Here is a 21,055-nt window from a genome sequence, read left to right as displayed (position 1 = left end):
TAAAATACATACGTGTTGCAAGGGGTCTATAGATAATGTGGTAGCTGTGAATATTAACATCCTTATTACAATATAAGATCAATTTTGGGTTCATTTACTGATTAACTTGATAGATAGTAGAATATACTTTGTAAATTTTCAAATAAAAACTTAGAACAACACACAAATATATATTTTAAAGTAAAAAAGGACATTATGACATAAGTTGGCCAACAATCACTTTATAAATTTAGTCTGAATCACAGTTTATAACCTACATAGAAATACAATTTAAACAGTATAACTCCTATAGTGTGCCCTGTACGAACAGGCATTACTTGCAAGAAATATATATTTTTTAAAAACCTGTCTAAAAAATCACCTAATACACGCTACATAACATTGATAGTAACATTCATTAACATAACATGGTCAGTAACCCACCAGTGTTATGAATGTGTCTTTTATTGTGAAATTAAAAATGTCAAAGTTGTAATTAATAATAAAAACACAACGTTAAATTTGCTGTAGAAAGTACATTTATTACATATGGAATAATGTTGTATTACAAACATGTATGGCATCTGATTCAACAGTTAAATTTATTATACTAATTCCCCACATTGTTTGTTAAGAAATGCCTACTGTCTGTGGCTTACAGTCTACACGTATTATCAAACTGCAAACCTTACTGCAGAGACACACAGTCTGACATCCAGAGCTGGATTAAGGCTTCGGGGGGCCCGGGGCACTTAAGACAGGGGGGCCCCTAAAATCTAAAATTAAGGGCATAGGGACACATCCTGCATTACATCACCTACAGCCCACAGTATGACACTTACAGCTCTCCCAGAGGGCTCGCTTAGGTTGTCTGCAAAAGAAAAATCATTGCTTCCACAAACTAAAATACTGTACATTAAAACAATCACCAAAACACCACATTAAAATGGGTATTGACACCACACATTAAAACTAGCAATGATATCACACATTAAAAATACCATTGATAACGTACACTAAAACTAGCAATGATACCGCACGCTAAAACTAGCAATGATACCGCACTTTAAAAATAAAATTTATAATGCACATTAAAACGAGCAATGATACCGCAAATTAAAATACCATTGATAATGCATCATTGGGCATGGCCAGGCCACCCTCCTACAGACAAAAAAAACCTGCATTGTTGTGTACACCATTGAACGGTCACCAAAAATTGGGATTGTCCCACTAGAATCACAACATTTCACAGACGTTGCTGCTCTCTCCTACCTGTTCTTCTCACTTTCACCACCTGTGCTGCAGGTTTCTTTAGTGGCTTATCTAGATCCTGGAATGTTAGGGGCCCTATTTGGAAAAAAAAATGGGTACATTTAGAAAATGACAGCCACCCCGGCGTTAAATCAGTACCACCCATGATTAATAATTAGGCCTTCCTCCAGCCCCAACATTAAAATAATAGCATTCACATTTAATAAATAAACCTATTTCCCTCCCTACAAACAGCCCCAGCAATAAATTAATAGTATTTACATTTCAGAAATATACCTATTTCCCGCAACCGTCACTGCCATTAAATAATTCATAGGCACATTTAATAAAGGGACCTCATTCTCCCCAAACTCACCCCCACATTCAGTAGCGCCCAAGCCACCCCATCTTAAATTAATTAATTGTCCCCACTATTGTGCCTCTCTCCCCCCCCCTTTTTCCTCATGCTGTGTCTCTCACCCTTTTTTCTTATACTGTGCCTTTCTCTCCCCTTTTTTCTCATGCTGTGCCTTTCACCCTTTTTCCTTACTGTGCCTCCCTTCTCCCCCTTTTTTCTTACTGTGCCTCTCTTCTCCCCCTTTTTTCCTTACTGTGCCTCTTCTCCCCCTTTTTTCCTTACTGTGCCTCTTCTCCCCCTTTTTCCTTACTGTGCCTCTCTTCTCCCCCTTTTTCCTACATGGTGTGCTTTTCTTCACCCCCTTTTTCCTCCATAGTGTGCCTCTCTTCTCCCCCTTTTTCCTTACTGTGCCTCTCTTCTCCCTCTTTTATCCTCAGTAGTGTGCCTCTCTTCTCCCCCTTTTTCCTTACTGTGCCTCTCTTCTCCCTCTTTTTCCTCCATTGTGTGCCTTTCTTCTCCCCCTTTTTCCTCCATAGTGTGCCTTTCTTCTACCCCTTTTTCCTCCATAGTGTGCCTCTCTTCTCCCCCTTTTTCCTTACTGTGCCTCTCTTCTCCCCCTTTTTCCTCAGTAGTGTGCCTTTCTTCTACCCCTTTTTCCTCCATAGTGTGCCTCTCTTCTCCCCTTTTTCCTTACTGTGCCTCTCTTCTCCCCCTTTTTTCTCCATAGTGTGCCTTTCTTCTCCCCCTTTTTCCTCCATAGTGTGCCTCTCTTCTCCCCTTTTTCCTTACTGTGCCTTTCTTCTTCCCCTTTTTCCTCCATAGTGTGCCTTTCTTCTCCCCCTTTTTCCTCCATAGTGTGCCTCTCTTCTCCCCCTTTTTCCTTACTGTGCCTCTCTTCTCCCCCTTTTTCCTCAGTAGTGTGCCTTTCTTCTACCCCTTTTTCCTCCATAGTGTGCCTCTCTTCTCCCCCTTTTTCCTTACTGTGCCTCTCTTCTCCCCCTTTTTCCTCAGTAGTGTGCCTTTCTTCTACCCCTTTTTCCTCCATAGTGTGCCTCTCTTCTCCCCCTTTTTCCTTACTGTGCCTCTCTTCTCCCCCTTTTTTCTCCATAGTGTGCCTTTCTTCTTCCCCTTTTTCCTCCATAGTGTGCCTTTCTTCTCCCCCTTTTTCCTCCATAGTGTGCCTCTCTTCTCCCCCTTTTTCCTCCATAGTGTGCCTTTCTTCTCCCCCTTTTTCCTCCATAGTGTGCCTCTCTTCTTCCCTTTTTTCCTTACTGTGCCTCTCTTCTCCCCCTTTTTCCTCCATAGTGTGCCTTTCTTCTCCCCCTTTTTCCTCCATAGTGTGCCTCTCTTCTCCCCCTTTTTCCTCCATAGTGTGCCTTTCTTCTCCCCCTTTTTCCTCCATAGTGTGCCTCTCTTCTTCCCTTTTTTCCTTACTGTGCCTCTTCTCCCCCTTTTTCCTTACTGTGCCTCTCTTCTCCCCCTTTTTCCTTACTGTGCCTCTCTTCTCCCCCTTTTTCCTACATGGTGTGCTTTTCTTCTCCCCCTTTTTCCTCCATAGTGTGCCTCTCTTCTCCCCCTTTTTCCTTACTGTGCCTCTCTTCTCCCTCTTTTATCCTCAGTAGTGTGCCTCTCTTCTCCCCCTTTTTCCTTACTGTGCCTCTCTTCTCCCCCTTTTTCCTCCATTGTGTGCCTTTCTTCTCCCCCTTTTTCCTCCATAGTGTGCCTTTCTTCTACCCCTTTTTCCTCCATACTGTGCCTTTCTGCGTTATTCCCTTTTCTTTTTTTTACTTGCATTTCTTTTAGCTTCTTTCTTCTCTTCTGTCTTCTTGGTCCTCTGCGCGCTGCTCCTCACTGAATGACAGGCGTGCCTTGATGACATCACGCCTGTCATTCAGTGTTAACAGTGCAGAGAGGAGGGAGGAGGAGTGACGCCGGCGCAGCGATCAGGTGAGTATATCTTTTTTTTTTTTTTCTTTTTTTTGCTTCCCTGCTCCCCCCACCAACGAAGGGAGCCCTGAACCTGGCCGTCCACAACCCCCCCTCCCCCCGCCGCCGACGCCGCCATTAAAAAAAATAAAAAAAGAGGAAGAAAAAAAAAAATCATCAGAGGTTATGCGCGCAGCGGCGGGGGGCCCTCGGAGAGAGGGGGGCCCGGGGCACATGCCCCCTGTGCCCCCCCCTTAATCCGGCTATGCTGACATCTACAACTTGGACTATAATTCAGACATTCATTCATAGTGTAAATAATTACGTAATGTAGGTAAATAGTCCAACCTCACATCTGCCCCTATAAAAACTTCCCCCGACCAGAGTCACATTGCCACTTATTACTACTGAATAAGCTTGCTAATTCGTGTTGCCTGACTCTAGCACAGAAAACGGATTTTGCTATATACCCATTTGGGATACCTGCTTTCCATTCCGCTGTTATCCACCTTTGTGACAAATCTCTACAATTTCAAGGAATTTGTGTAGACGCAGATTATACTACTACCGAAATTATGGTGATTGCATCTGTTTCCCTAGAGCCATCTCAGAAAGGTTGAAATTTACTCAATGTTAATGGATTTCTTTTCACCAAGAACAAACAGCATGGAGAAAGATGTTATTGGCGTTGTAATGAGTTTAATAATGGCAGTTGTCTTGCATGGGCCATCACCGTGGAATTTGCCAATAGCCGCAAGCTCATCTCACACACTGAAAATAACCACGCAGCGAGGGCAGAAAGAACTGATGTTGCCAGGGCAAGAAACAACATCAGAGAACGGGCACTGAATACGGTGGAGACCCCGGCACAGATCATTCAAAGTTCAGCATAAATGTTACTTGTTTCACCTGGGTCAGAGCCTTTACCGTACCATACAGACAGCAGGTTTAGCTCAGCTGTATGGCACTAACCCAGCTTTTGCACTCCGCATGAGGCATTTGCAAGCCCTTTCCTTTTTGCCCCCGAACGAGATCCCAGATGCCTTTGAAGAATTGAAAAGATATTTACCGGAAAATGCAGAACCAGTCGTTTAAATATTTTGATGAAAATTATGTTCTTGATAGACGACGCGAAAGAACTCGCAGCCAATCTACAAGAACAGCACCGTTGTTCCCCCCCAGAATATGGTCGGTGCATGAAAATAACTGGTTGGGGATCCCGCAAACAAATAATAAATTGAAACTTTGGCATCTGTGATGGAACAGCATATTGGGCAGGAAGAAATTAGGTGTGTTCAACCTAATCACCTACTTCATTAAAGAACAAAACACCACAACAGCCCAAATACAGAAGGTGATTGCCAATACTGGAAGGACAAAAAGAGCAAAAAGAACAGGAAACTGCATTACAAACATGCATCGGCCAGAGGGAAATTACATACTTAAGAGGGATCGCCTACCACTTATAAACAAGTTGGTTGTGTCAATACAATATATGTACTGCAACCTGCCCTCTCGAAAATTGCTCGTAAGTATGCACTTAGCGCAATGTCTGTACCTGAGCAATGTTGACCTGCGTGCGTCCAAAATGGACAGGCGATTAATGTTTTTCTGCTTAAAATGTTGTTTTTCCTATAGGAAAATTGTGTGCCTGAGGTGGTCTGCAAAAAAGTCTGGATGTCAAGCTACCCTCCCGAAAATTGCCCGTAAGTATGCACTTAGAGCAATGTCTGAGCACTGAGCTACCACATGTTACAAACTACTTTTTAATGCTAATTTTATATTAACTGTGACTTTTTTCTAACTAGGAAATAAAGGACATGTTGTATTCTAAGAAGAGGAGGGTGCTGAATAACAATTACCTCAGGCCTATGAGCATTTCAACAATAGAAAGGATCTATAAAATACCGTAGATGCAAAGTATTTAATGACCAATTCACTTTCTTTAATTTACAACTAAACTGTGTGTTTTATTTTTTTTGCTTACATATAAGATAATACGCAGCAAATAAGCAAGTGTCTTTAAGATTACATTAAAGGATTAATCAATACACATGGAGAAGAATATGAAAATAAAATTATTATGAACAACAACCAGGGTGAGCATATGTATTAGATTTGACTATGAAAATATAATTTTTTTTTTCATTAAGTAGGACTGTATTTAATTTTAAACACATTACCATTATTAGGACAGATATTAAATTGGATGAAGATTAGGGGCTAGATTTACTAAACTGCGGTTTTGCAAAAGTGGAGATGTTGCCTATAGCAAGCAATCAGATACTAGTTATTTATTTAGCACATTCTACAAAATGACAGCTAGAATCTGATTGGTTGCTATAGGCAACATCTCCACTTTTTCAAACCGGCAGTTTAGTAAATATACCCCTAGGAGTTTGTCTTATAGGATCCAATGTACAATAAAGAAGAACTACATGGTTATTATATTCTCTATTCCATACAGAAAACTATTACAAAGACAAAACGGGGTCCATCACTGCTATCCATGAATATAACCGGAGTGATGGCATAGGACTTTCCATTTTCTAATCAAATGTAAGTACTTATCTTGTAAGGGCTATGATATAACATATATATTTTTGTAGTTATGCTTAAATTTTTTTAGATTTTACAGTGATTGAAGTGTATTAAACTGGAAATTTACATATATTGCTATTATTTTCTATACAGTTTCTTATGCTAACAATGTTCTTTTTGTTTTTAAAAAATACAGTGGAAATGAAGAATTGAGAGGAACAGATTTATCTAGCCAATCTATGGATGTGATCTGTGAATTGTATATTAACAACATTAAACCTACTGTTTTTTATAATGACAATATTAAACAATTTACAATAAATTACCACATATACAAAAGAATGTGTCTATACAATGCTTACGTGACAAAATTAACTATGTTTTACATAATAAATAATTGCTTGTATGTAAAACAGTTAAAAAAAATTAAATGTAAAAATAAGAAATGATTATAATAACATGTATATAACAGTATTGCACAATATGATTAAAAATGGTTGAGAATATAATAATAAAAAATAATTATATTTATTCTTTAAAATATATACATTACAAGGTATACATCAATTTGCTTTAATTTACATCTGAATTAATATAAACATAGACAATTATACATCATAAATGGCCGCAGTTAAAATAAAATATTGGTTAATAATAACAGTTCCCCCAAGAACAAAAGATTAAGATCTAACTAAATACCAATTATGAACACAACAAAACATCTGACCTATTATTGGTATTAAAAACTTACTAACTGGCGTAATTCTTTGTGAGTATGACAGAAAAAGATAGTAGCAAACACGGCTACAGAATACATGACAACATATAGTATAGTATAGATTCTTAGGCAGTATAGATAATAGCTAGCCTATCAATGCACCCCCCTTTCTAATCAGATAGCAACTGGTTAATATATGACCGTTATATAGAGTGCCGTGATAACCATACATGCTATCAGATTTTATTATACACGGTTCTAATAGATACTTTTTGACATTATTATATAGCTCTCTGTGGTTACAGAGACTGGTTAGTCTAGCGGTGCTGGTATTGCCTTGACCCTACCATAGATCATTATACTGCCAGCATAGGAGTACCATACTATGTACGATCTTATTATTATATAGGATCACAGATCCAAATTAGGCATGCACGATTTTTTGTAACCCATGTTATCTGTTATAGATAATTTACATCCGTGAGATATTGTCTAATAGCAACTAAGGTGTATTAAAACTCTTTACCATCCGAAGTATTTATTATCATTAGGGTCTCATTCTGCCATGACCTCTAGGATGTATGAGTAATTTATTACCACAGCAGCCAAAACTGTTATATTAATACTTATCATTCTAATACTATCAGTGAGAATACAAGCGATTTGCAGTAGTAACTGCAATTTTATTTTCACTTCCCTCACTTCACTGTCCAGATACTTCAACTTTTAATGAATACTAATAAAATATGTAATTTTAATACTCCATACCCCGGAGTGCCCCTTTATACACTCTTTTCTTTGTTCTATACTCTTAAACTATCAGTGTAAGGGTGCACCCTCTATTCAATATAGATTAATTTAGGAACCTATTAATGTTCAGTTATACAGGGGTTATTGATCATAGATATCATTGATAAACTTAGTGCGGTGATCTTTGTAACATATAGTAATAACAAGCATGGTCGGGAAAAGTATATATGTTAATCTAAGTTATGTTAAACTATTATGGCCCCAACACCTTTAATTGTCAATAATAAACTGAATATGTTAAAAAAGATACAGAGACTGTTTGATAAAGCAAATATATAATGTAGTAATTGGGTGGAACTACATAACTATTAATGACATCGATTGCACTCTGACCGTTTTCATACACCTTTTTTGTGTGTAAATAAATGGACTTTTTATTTTTAGTAATAGATTATCAATTTAGGTTTGTTTACCAAAATAATGTGTAGGGTTTATATCTCAGTAGTGATTTTTGATGTAGACATTAATCTTCTGTCGTTAATATTAGAGATGAGCGGGTCCGGAATTAGTAAATCAGAACCCTCCCAAACAGTGCCGATCTGAGCCCGGATCCGAGCACTTTTCGGGGGTTCCCGCCAATCACGAACCTCAGAACGAGGCAAAACCTCGTCATCACGCCGTCGGATCTCGCGATATCCGACTCCACCCACTCCTGAGATCCGTGCAGCACCCACTCCAGTCCTGACCAGCGCTAATAGACACAAGGGCTCATGCTGTGTTGATGGGGGCAGGTTTATTATGAACAAAATACTAATTTCCGCACCCCATAGGTGCACAAGAAAGGCTTATGCTGTGCTCAGTGGGCAGGTACGGTCGGCTTTTACACTTATGAACCCTGTTTAGAGAGGTGGAACGGAGGTGGGAATAATGATTAATAGGGTCCATGCATATTTCAGTGAGCGCTGATCACTCCTCAAAGTGGAATTAAAGAGAGAAGATTAAAAAAATGGACAAAAGTAAAAACACATTAGAAAAATAACAGAAGAAGAAGAGAATGGGAAGAAAAAAGAAGATGTAGGTGTCCATTCAAATGAATATTATGATCGTCACCAATTGAAAATACATAAATGGACCTTAAACTGTTGTGGTGGGGGCTTGCTGTTGCCTTGTTTATTGTATAGGCTCATATGTGTTTACATAGCCATCACCACCACCGGGCTTTCTAGTAACAACTTGTTTCCTGGTGGTGTTTCTGACTTGGTTATAACATTCTACTAAGTTAGCCACATACCTGTGGTGTAATGCTTTATTACTACCACTAGCAAACACAGCTCACACCTTCCACCTCCACCTGCACAATGTACCCCAGGCTCTGCTACAACACCACTCAAAGCCTCAGTTACAGGACATCAAAGGATTCCATGCAACAATCCATTGTAATGAACAAATAAGTATTATTTTATCTAGAATGGATGAGTAGTCAAACATTACCAAGTGTTAAAGAGCCGAGAAAATATTGCCTTGTACTGCAAAATTATGTTCTGTATAGGAAAGAAAAGCATAAACAATTTGGGGGACAGGTGTTGTTGCATCCATGATCGTCACATTCAGAAAGATAAAGCCATTGATAGCATAACAATCCGTTTTTTTGGGGTCAGTGGTTTATGAATAAATCTGCCTATGATCATCTTTTTATGACTCAGGCTAGAAAAACGAACACAAGAAAACAAAATAACTTTCATCTGCACAAGTGAGGAATGAGATTGTTATTTTTAATATCCTCTAAAGAACTTCAAGAGTGTGTTTTTCTGCAAAACCATTTGTATTAATGTGTTAGTATGGATGTCTTCAGCTCTTGCTTATTAAGCACCATATTATTTATTAAATCGCGCATTTCACAGAAATTTGCTGTAAATGATATTCACAGCATATAAGATATATAAAAAGATGAATAGTATACATATAAAAAAAAGCTAATGTTAAAAAAAGTAATTGCTTATAATAGCAGACATCGTGTGAATCCAAGGTGCGGTGTGAGCATAGTTTATGAATATTCTTCCTCCTACACAAAGCAAACAAGGGTTCCAGTTATTCAGGATGATTTTTCTTGCTCACTACATTAAACTTGTGTCGCTTAGCTTAGTCATCCAGCTACCTCGGTGCAACCTTTTGGACTAAAAACAATATTGTCAGGTGTGAGGTGTTCAGAATAGACTGGAAATTAGTGGAAATGAATGTTATTGAGGTTAATAATAGTGGAGTGAAAAAAAAACAAAATAATGGATTTTAGCACTTTTTATGCTTTTTTAAAAAAAAATTAGAACCCAAAACCCGAAATCAGAACCAAAACCTTTCGTGGGGTGTTTTGGCAAAACAAATCAGAACCCAAAACCTCAAGCTAATCAGAACCCAAAACCCAAAACCCAAAACCCCAAAAGTGGCCGGTGCACACCCTTAGTTAATATAGTATGTAGGAATATATTTAGTAGTAATTTCGGTTTTGTAGTTATTTTTATTTTTGTAGGCATTTATGTAGTGTAGGTAATATTTATTGTCAGATATTTTTTTGTAGTGATTTTTACATTTGTAGGTAATATTTCTCAGCAGGCATTTCTTGTGTAGATATTTAGCACTGTCGTTCACCTTTATTGTAGTCATTTATGCTATTGTTATTTAAAATTAGTAGGGATTTTATGTATGCCGTTATGTTATGTGGAGGCATTGCTCGCGTCTGTTTTACATCGTGCCTACTATGAGACTTTCAGTTTTTTGATTGGCCAATCATATTACTATTGTTTGAATACCTATGTTCATTTATTTATTAATCTCTATTAGCGCTAAGAGCTGTTCTTTATACATAGATGCTATATTTATATTCCGATCGGAGTATATTGTGATCCATTTGCATTTAGGGGGACACATATACATGATTACACTTTTGATATTGTTATGGATGCTTTTTCGTGGTTATTTCTATGTGTTCAAATTGCTTTTAATATGGTTTAATATCATGAATAAATGTATTATTTTATGGTGATTCGTGAATATGTCATTTGATTTATTTTATTTTTTATGATTAGCCGGCTGGGTTTTTAGCGCTGCAATTTGTGTCTACGATATAAGATTGTTTATAGGGGGTTTGCAACCACCTTTATTATTGCAGCTGCTTGACCTATAGGCTATATTGTGCTTGTATTTACTATTTTTAGGCGCCATATCAAAGGTTCAATTTTTCTATGTTCATCAGCTGTTGAAAATACAAACTTTCCTAGCCGCCAATTATTGGAAATAAGACAGTGTTTAACCACAGACAGAACTTTATCTGAAGAAGAATCCTCTTTGATACTATCACTAGTAAGAGAATCAGGAATTGAATTGTTGATAATAAAGTTCACATACTCCTCCACTGAAGTAGACTGCTAGCTGCAAGAAACCATAGGATGTCTGGATATGTAATCAGATGGGTTATCAGTGCCAGCTCTATGAATAATCGAAAATGTATATGCTTGTAACTGTAAACCCCATCGCTGTATCCTAGCTGGTTGTTTGGAGTTCGGATTACCAAAGAGTGTCACCAGTGCTTGGTGATCAGTCTGAACTGTAAAGTCAATGCCATATAAATAGAGGTGAAAATGTTCATAACCCCATACTACTGGGAGTAATGTTTTTCCACCTCTGTCAAACTGCGACTAGCACATGCTACAATTTGATGATCCCCATGGGAATTTAAGATAGCTCCTAGCCCCACAGGGCCAGCATCCACAAAGAGTTGTGTTTTCCAGGTAGTATCGTAATATGACATTGTGATAGAATTCTTCAGACATCGTTTTATGTCATCAAATGCTTGTGAATGAGTCGAAGTCCATACGAATTTGGCATTTTTTTTAGTGAGCACCCTAAGTGGGGTTGTCAGAGTGGCGTAGTTTAGAATGAACTGAGAACAATAGTTAGTCATTCCAAGAAAGGACTTGACTTAACCCGCATTGTTAGGTTTCGACAAACTCCTAATAGCCAGAACTTTTTGTGGATTAGGACTCATGCCATCTTAAGAAATAAATGTTACCAAAGAATATGAGCTTCCGCTGAAGGACAACACATTTATCTTTATTCAGTGTCAGATGAGTAGCTTGAAGACACTGAAACACTTGACACAGAGCCACATCATGTTTCTGCCGTATTGCTCCAAACACCAATATGTCATCACTGTAATTAATGGCATTTTGAACTGGCTGTATGACTTCACGGATAGCATTTTGAAACACTTCTGCCACAGAAACAATTCCAAATGACAGTGGTTTCTAGCGCCTTAACCCAACATGAGTGTAAAATGTTGTTATTTGTTGTGACTCTTTATCAAGTTCCAGTTGATGATAACCTTTATTTAAATCCAATTTTGAAAAAAACAGGCCCCTGTGAGTCTATGTATAATATCATCCATAGTAGGAGTAACATGGCGCTCCCTTTTAATAGCAACATTTGGACGACGCATATGAACACATAATCTCACTGCATTTGGTTGACCTGATTTAGGCACAACCACAATAGGGGATACCCATGGAGTTGGGCATCCATTAAATTCACTGATGCACCAGAACCTCTAAGAAAGTCAACAGAAATGTTTTGTAGAGTAATGTCAGTTTTAGGACTGACCTTGTTTTCTCCTACCTGATGAATCATGTAAATAAAGCCGTCAGACTCGGCATCACTGTCAGATGATTCTGCAGGTGGAGATAAAGTAGATTTTTTATCCACACAACGCACTGTCTGTTTCCTCGATTTAAACTTCTGTGAAGATTGTTGGACTGCTGATTTGGTTTCTCTGGATTTGCAGACTGTTGAAAAAAGATCCATTTTGCCACACGCAGTGCATATTTTACCTGAGGCAGGACAGTCCCCTGAATGCAGGTAGGAACGTTCACACCTGAAACAGGATCTAGATTAGTCTGTCTCCATATGATCATTTGTGTCAGCACGAATTTTGTTGCACACTTGAAGCTGATTCATGCCCCTCTCCATGGATCTGATTCATTAGCGATCAGATCTGTTGCGGATGTTGCAATGCATATCTTAAGACTAAACGGGGAGATAAAAAGAGCGGAACTCAGATAAGTCACTGAGCTTTACAAACCACCCACTAAAAGCCAGTCACGTAACGCAAAACAATACGCATCAGAACTGAAGCTATCTGCAGATCTTAAAATTCGCTTCTTAAGATCTGTTTGTTATTGAAAGATAAGAAGGTATTACGTAACGGAAAATGTTGGAGGTGCGAAGGGTTTGTTGGAAGTTGATAGCGACAGACAACCTCCGCATCTGTCATCCCAAAGATGCTGACACGTGGCCGGAATACATGCTCCCTAGGCCGGCGATGTTGTACCAGTTGCCGTTTTGGAAAGGGGTATCTCCGTGTGCCCTGTGGAGGAACAGCATTGCCACAACTTCAATGTAGGCCTCAAGATAATGCTATAGGGGAGAAATATGGGAGAAGGTTAAAATTACATTATTTCTCGTGGCTAAATTCATAACGTGCTATGTGCAGTTTTCCAACAGACAATTACAAGCATAATTACAAGGACCTTGTCCATCAGAATGCAATTTCTGTAGTTGATGGATATCTTGGGAAATGAACCACCATGGAAAAAAAAAATTAATACATGTCCTTGTGCAAGAAGAAAAAACACACCTCAAAAAGCATATAAACAAGCTGTATTTTTTTAAAAACTCTACATCATAAATAAAAACAAACACAAACCAGACACCCAAATCATAATTAGCCAAACTACAGATGCATTGAACTACAGATGCATTGCTGTCATGAGGTCTAACAATGCTTTGAAAACATATTGGTGTTGGTATGTCAAACAAAAGATCTGGATTCCCGGTACGTCGCTGCTTATCCACTATTATTAACCTCCAAAGACTATTCCCAAATATCCGCACACAGAAAAACACCAATACCCACTCAATATAATCTCCAGTACCCACACAATGACTGAGTGGAGCAAACACTGTTTTCTAACTGATTTGTAATGACAGAAATAGATGTAGCTGTTCCGCCTGCCGCCAGAACAGATAGCATAGCACTGCAGGTGCGTAAAGAATGCTAATTTCCATTGGGGTGATCTGATGATATATGTCAAGTTTATTCATCCCCTCAAATGATTGATCACAGCAAGTTTTTTCTATTGTTATTGCTGATACTGTTATCTTGAATTTTGCGCATTTCACCCTATAAATATTTATGTTTTTTCATTTAGGCTAAACTTGTAGGTACACCTGGATTAGCTACGAAAGTAGTTTTTCAGGATTCCTGTTGTGTTCTGCTAAATTCTAAATCATTTTCAAATGTCAAAGTCAAGCATCAATTAGCATATTTGAGATAAGTACTATTATTATGTAACTATGCGTAACCTTGCATGTTTTGTTTTCATCTACAAAGGTGTCTGTAACCATTTCTATACATTTAGTTCTTTATTGAGTTACAAACTTTGGACAATTATGCCAAAAAAGGCAAAACAGTATAATTTGGCAAAAATATGCTAATGGCCTTACAACCTCAAACACTGCCCTAGCCAGCGGACTGCTTTGAGGCCCTTTACCTGTGTAATATTTATTTATATATATTTTTAGAAAATTTGTGTTTTTGTTTTCTACTGTGGTCCAAAAATGTGCAGTGGGAAACGTAAGTCTTAAGCTTATCTATGTGCCTGTCCTTAGATATTTGTGACGAGACTATATAAAAGAATCTCAACATTTTGCCGATAATTGAAAGTGAGATTGTATCCAGTGGATATATGATTTGCATCAAAATATTGGCTACAGGGTAGGAGTATTTCTACATACTACTGCTTTTGAGATTTTTTATTCATTGTTGGACTTTATGTGTTTCCTTTTGCTCTATGTCCAATGGGACATAATTAAACACTGCTCCTTTTAAACAATATCACGCTAGATGTGTATTTTTTCTATTTCTTTGACCCCAATGTTTGAGAAAAATGATCGGAGGTTAATATGAACTAGCTGGATAACGTTTTATTCAAGAACAAACGGAGAAGAGTGATAAAAGAACCCGCTACATGCTCATCATAATACATCTTCCGGTAGGAATTTATTTCTTACGATTTTATTTTGAGGTGATGGTCGGGTGGAAGTAGCAAGCACTATCTTTGCCCCATGAATGAACAATTATTGCACATCCAGCACTGAAGCAATTATATATGAGAAATTGAATACGGATGTTGTTGCAACTTGTAAATCTTGATTGGAACATTTATGCTATTTTGTTATTTGTCTTTGTATTTTATATTACATTTTTTAAGAGATATTGGGATACACTTGAGCGCTGTCTTTCTGGATGTTTTTCTATTATTGAGACTATATAAGCGTAGATGTGACGGCTTGAAAGGCACTTTTGAGCTGCTGAGTAATGATTATGGACTCTTTTTCTCTGTCCCTTAAAGATCTGGGAACGCTGATGGGAACGCTGGTGCCTTACGTTTGTCTTTGTGCCTTTCCTTATAAATGTATTTCACAATGTCGATGAGGAACAAGGCACAAGCCAAGCTGCGCAAAACCCCAGCAGCCATAGACGCATAAACAACTTTACAGAAACTGAGTTAAATATAATAATCAAAATGTTGGTGGACAACCTTTAGGACCTGTGTCGTAAGCTGACTGCGCCCACCAGACACACTTTTTGGGAAAATCTAAAATGGCAAGTTAATGCTAGGCAGTAGTCACTTGCGTGCTTATCGGGCCAATTTCAAACCACACATATTCTTTCCGGTCACGTTTCAGATATTGCCACTATCCTCACCTGGACCGAATGCAAACTCGACACCGACCTTAAAAGACTTAATTCAAGGCTGGATAATTTAATTTCAGTAATCACCAATATTTGTACCGTCTTTCGAAATTTATTGGCCAAACACACTCTTCACACCACACTCCAAACAATCACAATTCTTCACCCCCATACACAATGACCACTCCCATCTGACAAACTGCTTTTAGTACCCCAGACCTTCAAGACCTTCATAGTGATTTGTCTCCCCTTTCTATATCTCACTTTTCTACTGCTGGCCGCAATTTCTATGCCAACTAACATGCAGAACCCCCCAACTTCGCTGCCTCCTGCCCCTCCTCCTGCCTCTTATGTAGCTCCTAGCCCTCCATCTGACTCTTCTGTAGCTCCTGGTACTCCTCCTGCCTCTTATGCAGCTCCTGGCCCTCCTCCAGCTTTTTATGTAGCTCCTGGCCACCCCTCGGCGCATCCCACCACACAACCATCGGCACACCCTTACCACCCCCATGCATACCCCCTAACTTCCAACATGGCTACCGGCAAGGCTACACAAATGGCTACCCCTAGGAGTTCCACCTAGCCAAGCATCTTATCTCCTCCTCAGGCTATGTCCCTGGCTCCCTCCCACAAAACCCTCTTGCCCCTTGGTCACACCGTCGGTCACACCCTGCTGACCAATTGCCCTCTGGTTCATCTGCCAAGGCCTGTACATCACTGGTCACACGAAGCCAAGCCAAATCAAAGGGCAAGGCCGCTGGCATAAAACCCAAAAAATAAGATATTTGGTTGTATATGATTATGTGTTTGTTGTTTTTACTTGTATTTTTCAAACCACATTTATCCTATGAAATTTGTAAATAAAAAATTGCTTGGGATTCCCATGTTTCCTCATTTAATATAGTCCAAATTAGATAAGTCAAAATAGTTAGTGTAGCATCTTAATGAGTCAAGTACACACCCCAAATCCGAGACACATTACATATCAGTGTCTGGTCAAATCTAACACATCCAACCTCTGTGTTTGTGATGTTAATGTCACAGACAAATGATGGCTTACTTTCAAGCCTTGGATTTTTTTTCCTTTGGGTGACTTAAAACTGCCCTAAACAATTAGCAAGGGGGAGTGTTTGGTGAATAGATTTTGACTTAAGGAAAGTCCTTAATGTTTTTTAAACATGAAACACATATGCCCAAATAACACTTGATTTTTACACTGTCATTCAAGTTTGCACTCCAATATGCTCTATCCCCATTCTAAATGTGTCCTTTTATTAAACATTTACCTCCCTATTAAATGCATATTTGCAGGCTGCCATCTATTACTACGAATGTCCTTAGACTTTTGGGGGGGAGGGGGTTGAATTTGAGGGTACATGCTCGTATGAGTATAATACAAGTATAGTTAAGTAACCTATCTTTTTAAAATCATTTTCACCTTCTTTCTTATGTACTCAGCTTCCCTAAAAATCAATGCAGACAACACTTCAGCAGCACAGTGGCTTAGTGGCTAGCACTTCTGTCTTACAGCACCGGTGTCATGTGTTAGTTTCCCAACATGCCCTTATCTGTCTGTACTTTTGGGCCCTGAATTGTGGGGGGGAAAAAAGACAAAAAATAAATTAATTTTTTTTGGTGCTTTTTACAGCTCAAGATGTCAACAGAAACGGTGCGACAATCCACCATCAGCGGCCTCACTGCTGCACTCTATTTATAAGTGCAATAAAAATAAATAACATATATGAAAAAATACAAAAAAAATAATATTTTATATAATAAATTTTATGGTTAATTGGAATCTTTTAAATTTATTTCTGTTTGTTTGTTCTAATTTGTTTTATACTTAAATTTGTTTCACTGCCCCACAAAAATGGTGTGTGTGTCTTTTTTAAAGTAAATGTTAAACATGTATTTGAGGGTTTTTTACACAATTTGTTTGTTCAATTTGACACATAGATTAAGCATTGTTTTACATGTGTCAAATCCTACTTGGCTTAAGGTCCAAAGTTCCTCTTTGTTTTTTTTTGTTTTTTATCCCCGGAAATTCAGGGTCCAAAAGTACAGACAGATAAGGGCATGGTTGGGAAACTAACACATGACACCAGTGCTGTAAGGCAGAAGTGCTAGCCACTAAGCCACTGTGCTGCTGAAGTGTTGTCTGCAATTATTTGTAGGGAAGCTGAGTACATAAGAAAATGATTTTAAAAAGATAGGTTACTTAACTATACTTGTATTATACTCATACAAGCATGTACCCTCAAATTCAACCCCCTCCTCCCCAAAAGTCTAAGGACATTCGTAGTAATAGATGGCAGCCTGCAAATATGCATTTAATAGGGAGGTAAATGTTTAATAAAAGGACACATTTAGAATGGGGATAGAGCATATTGGAGTGCAAACTTGAATGACAGTGTAAAAATCAAGTGTTATTTGGGCATATGTGTTTCATGTTTAAAAAACATTAAGGACTTTCCTTAAGTCAAAATCTATTCACCAAACACTCCCCCTTGCTAATTGTTTAGGGCAGTTTTAAGTCACCCAAAGGAAAAAAAATCCAAGGCTTGAAAGTAAGCCATCATTTGTCTGTGACATTAACATCACAAACACAGAGGTTGGATGTGTTAGATTTGACCAGACACTGATATGTAATGTGTCTCGGATTTGGGGTGTGTACTTGACTCATTAAGATGCTACACTAACTATTTTGACTTATCTAATTTGGACTATATTAAATGAGGAAACATGGGAATCCCAAGCAATTTTTTATTTACAAATTTCATAGGATAAATGTGGTTTGGAAAAATACAAGTAAAAACAACAAACAAATAACCATACACAACCAAATATCTTATTTTTTGGGTTTTTTGCCAGCAGCCTTGCCCTTTGATTTGGCTTGGCTTCGTGTGACCAGTGATGTACAGGCCTTGGCAGATGAATCAGAGGACAATTGGTCAGCAGGATGTGACCGACGGCGTGACCAAGGGGCAAGAGGGTTTTGTGGGAGGGAGCCAGGGACATAGCCTGGGGAGGAGACAAGATGCTTGGCTAGGTGGAACTCCTAGGGGTAGCCATGTGTGTAGCCTTGCCGGTAGCCATGTTGGAAGTTAGGGGGTATGCATGGGGGTGGTAAGAGTGTGCCGATGGTTGTGTGGTGGGATGTGCCGAGGGGTGGCCAGGAGCTACATAAGAGGCGGGAGGAGGGCCAGGAGCTACATAAGAGGCAGGAGGAGGACCAGGAGCTACAAAAGAGGCAGAAGCAGTGCCAGGAGCTACATAAGAGTCAGGAGGAGGGCCAGGAGCTACATAAGAGGCAGGAGGAGGGGCAGGAGGCAGCAAAGTTGGGGGGGTCTGCATGTTAGTTGGCATAGGAATTGCGGCCAGCAGTAGAAAAGTGAGGAATAGAAAGGGGAGATAAATCACTATGAAGGTCTTGAAGGTCTGGGGTACCAAAAGCAGTTTGTCAGATGGGAGTGGTCATTGTGTATGGGGGTGAAGGATTGTGATTGTTTGGAGTGTGGTGTGAAGAGTGTGTTTGGCCAATAAATTTCGAAAGAAGGGTACAGATATTGGTGATTGCTGAAGTTAAATTATCCAGCCTTGAATTAAGTCTTTCAAGGTCGGTGTCGAGTTTGTATTCGGTCCAGGTGAGGATAGTGGCAATATCTGAAACGTGACCGGAAAGAATATGTGTGGTTTGAAATTGGCCCGATCAGCACGCAAGTGACTGCTGCCTAGCATTAACTTGCCATTTTAGATTTTCCCAAAAAGTGTGTCTGGTGGGCGCAGTCAGCTTACGACACAGGTCCTAAAGGTTGTCCACCACCATTTTGATTATTATATTTAACTCAGTTTCTGTAAAGTTGTTTTTGCGTCTATGGCTGCTGGCGTTTTGCGCAGCTTGGCTTGTGCCTTGTTCCTCATCAGACATTGTCAACTACATTTATAAGGAAAGGCACAAAGACAAACGTAAGGCATCAGCGTTCCCAGATCTTTAAGGGACAGAGAAAAGAGTCCATAATCATCACTCAGCAGCTCAAAAGTGCCTTTCAAGCCATCACATCTATGCTTATATAGTCTCGCCACATATATCTAAGGACAGGCACATAGATAAGCATAAGACTTACGTTTCCCACTGCACATTTTTGGACCACAGTCGAAAACAAAAACACAATTTTTCTAAAAATATATATAAATAAATATTACACAGATAAAGGGCCTCAAAGCAGTCCGCTGGCTAGGGCAGTGCTTGAGGTTGTGAGGCCATTAGCATATTTTTGCCAAATTATACTGTTTTGCCTTTTTTGGTGTAATAGTCCAAAGTTTCTAACTAGAAAAAGAACTAAATGTATCAAAATGGTTACAGACACCTTTGTAGGCAACAAAAAAACATGCAAGGTTACGCATAGTTACATAATAATAGTACTTACCTCAAATATGCTAATTGATGCTTGGCTTTGACATTTGAAAGTGATTTAGGATTACAGATCTTTTGTTTGACATACCACCACCAATATGTTTTTAAGGCATTGTTAGGCCTCATGACAGCAATGCATCTGTAGTTCAATGCATCTGTAGTTTGGCTATTTATTATTTGGGTGTTTGGTTTGCGTTTGTTTTTATTTATGATGTAAGTTTTTTTATTCAAGTGTGTCGAAATACAGCTTGTTAATTTGATTTTTGAGGTGTGTTTTTTCTCTGCACAGGGACATGTATTCAATTTTTTTTCCATGGTGGTTCATTTCCTGGGATATCCATCAACTACAGAAATTGCATTCTGATGGACTAGGTCCTTGTAAGTATGCTTGCAATTGTTGGAAAACTGCACATAGGACGTTATGAATTTAGACGCGAGAAATTACGTAAATTTAGCCTTCTCCCATATTTCTCCCCTATTGCATTATCTAGAGGCCTACATTAAAGTTGTGGCAGCAGTGGCTGTTTCTCCACAGGGCACACAGAACCGCCCCCTTCCAAACCGGCAACTAGAACAACATCGCCGGCCTAGGGAGCGTGTATTCCGGCAGAGGTTGTCTGTTGCTATCGACTTTCTCCACATGTGATATTGGACACCCTGCGCATTGTGCAGAGTGATCTTGAGCCAATATGCAACATCCCGACAGCAGTGCCGCCGTTGACCAAACTGTTGGCCATACTGCATTTTTGTGCCTCTGAGTCATTTCAGACCACAGTGGAGGTTGCAGCAGGTCTGTCCCAGGTCACTTTTAGCCACGTGCTGTAAGTGGTCCTTCGGGCTTTCAGGTTGTGGCTCTGGCGCTTTATCTATAGGCCACTGGATGAGGAGTCCCTTGTGTGGATCAAACGGCAGTTTGCGGCCATCGCCGTATTTCCACACTTCATAGTGGCAGTAGATAGGACACATGTGGCTCTGGTCCCATTGGGTGGAGATGCTTCCGTGTATTTGAATCGGAAGCATTTCCACTCAATAAATGTCCATGTCATCAGTAACCCATCTCTCCTGGACCTGGTTGCCAAGTAGGGTAAGGGTACCCATGACTCATTTGCGTTCAGGCAATCAGCCATGTGGCACAGATTTCAAGAGAGACAAGGGGGTGTCAGGCCACATGGAGATGAGTGTCTTCTTGATAATTAGCTTTATGTATTAACTATATATGTTTTTAATCTTCCGTTATTATTCACTACCTTCTTAGACACTGTAGAAGGACTGTAGTTTTGCCTCAGATTCGACTTTTCAACATTGTGTCATATA

Source organism: Mixophyes fleayi, chromosome 3, assembly GCF_038048845.1.
Source record: "Mixophyes fleayi isolate aMixFle1 chromosome 3, aMixFle1.hap1, whole genome shotgun sequence".
In the NCBI taxonomy this organism is placed as follows: Eukaryota; Metazoa; Chordata; class Amphibia; order Anura; family Limnodynastidae; genus Mixophyes; species Mixophyes fleayi.
This window is presented reverse-complemented; position numbering follows the sequence as displayed.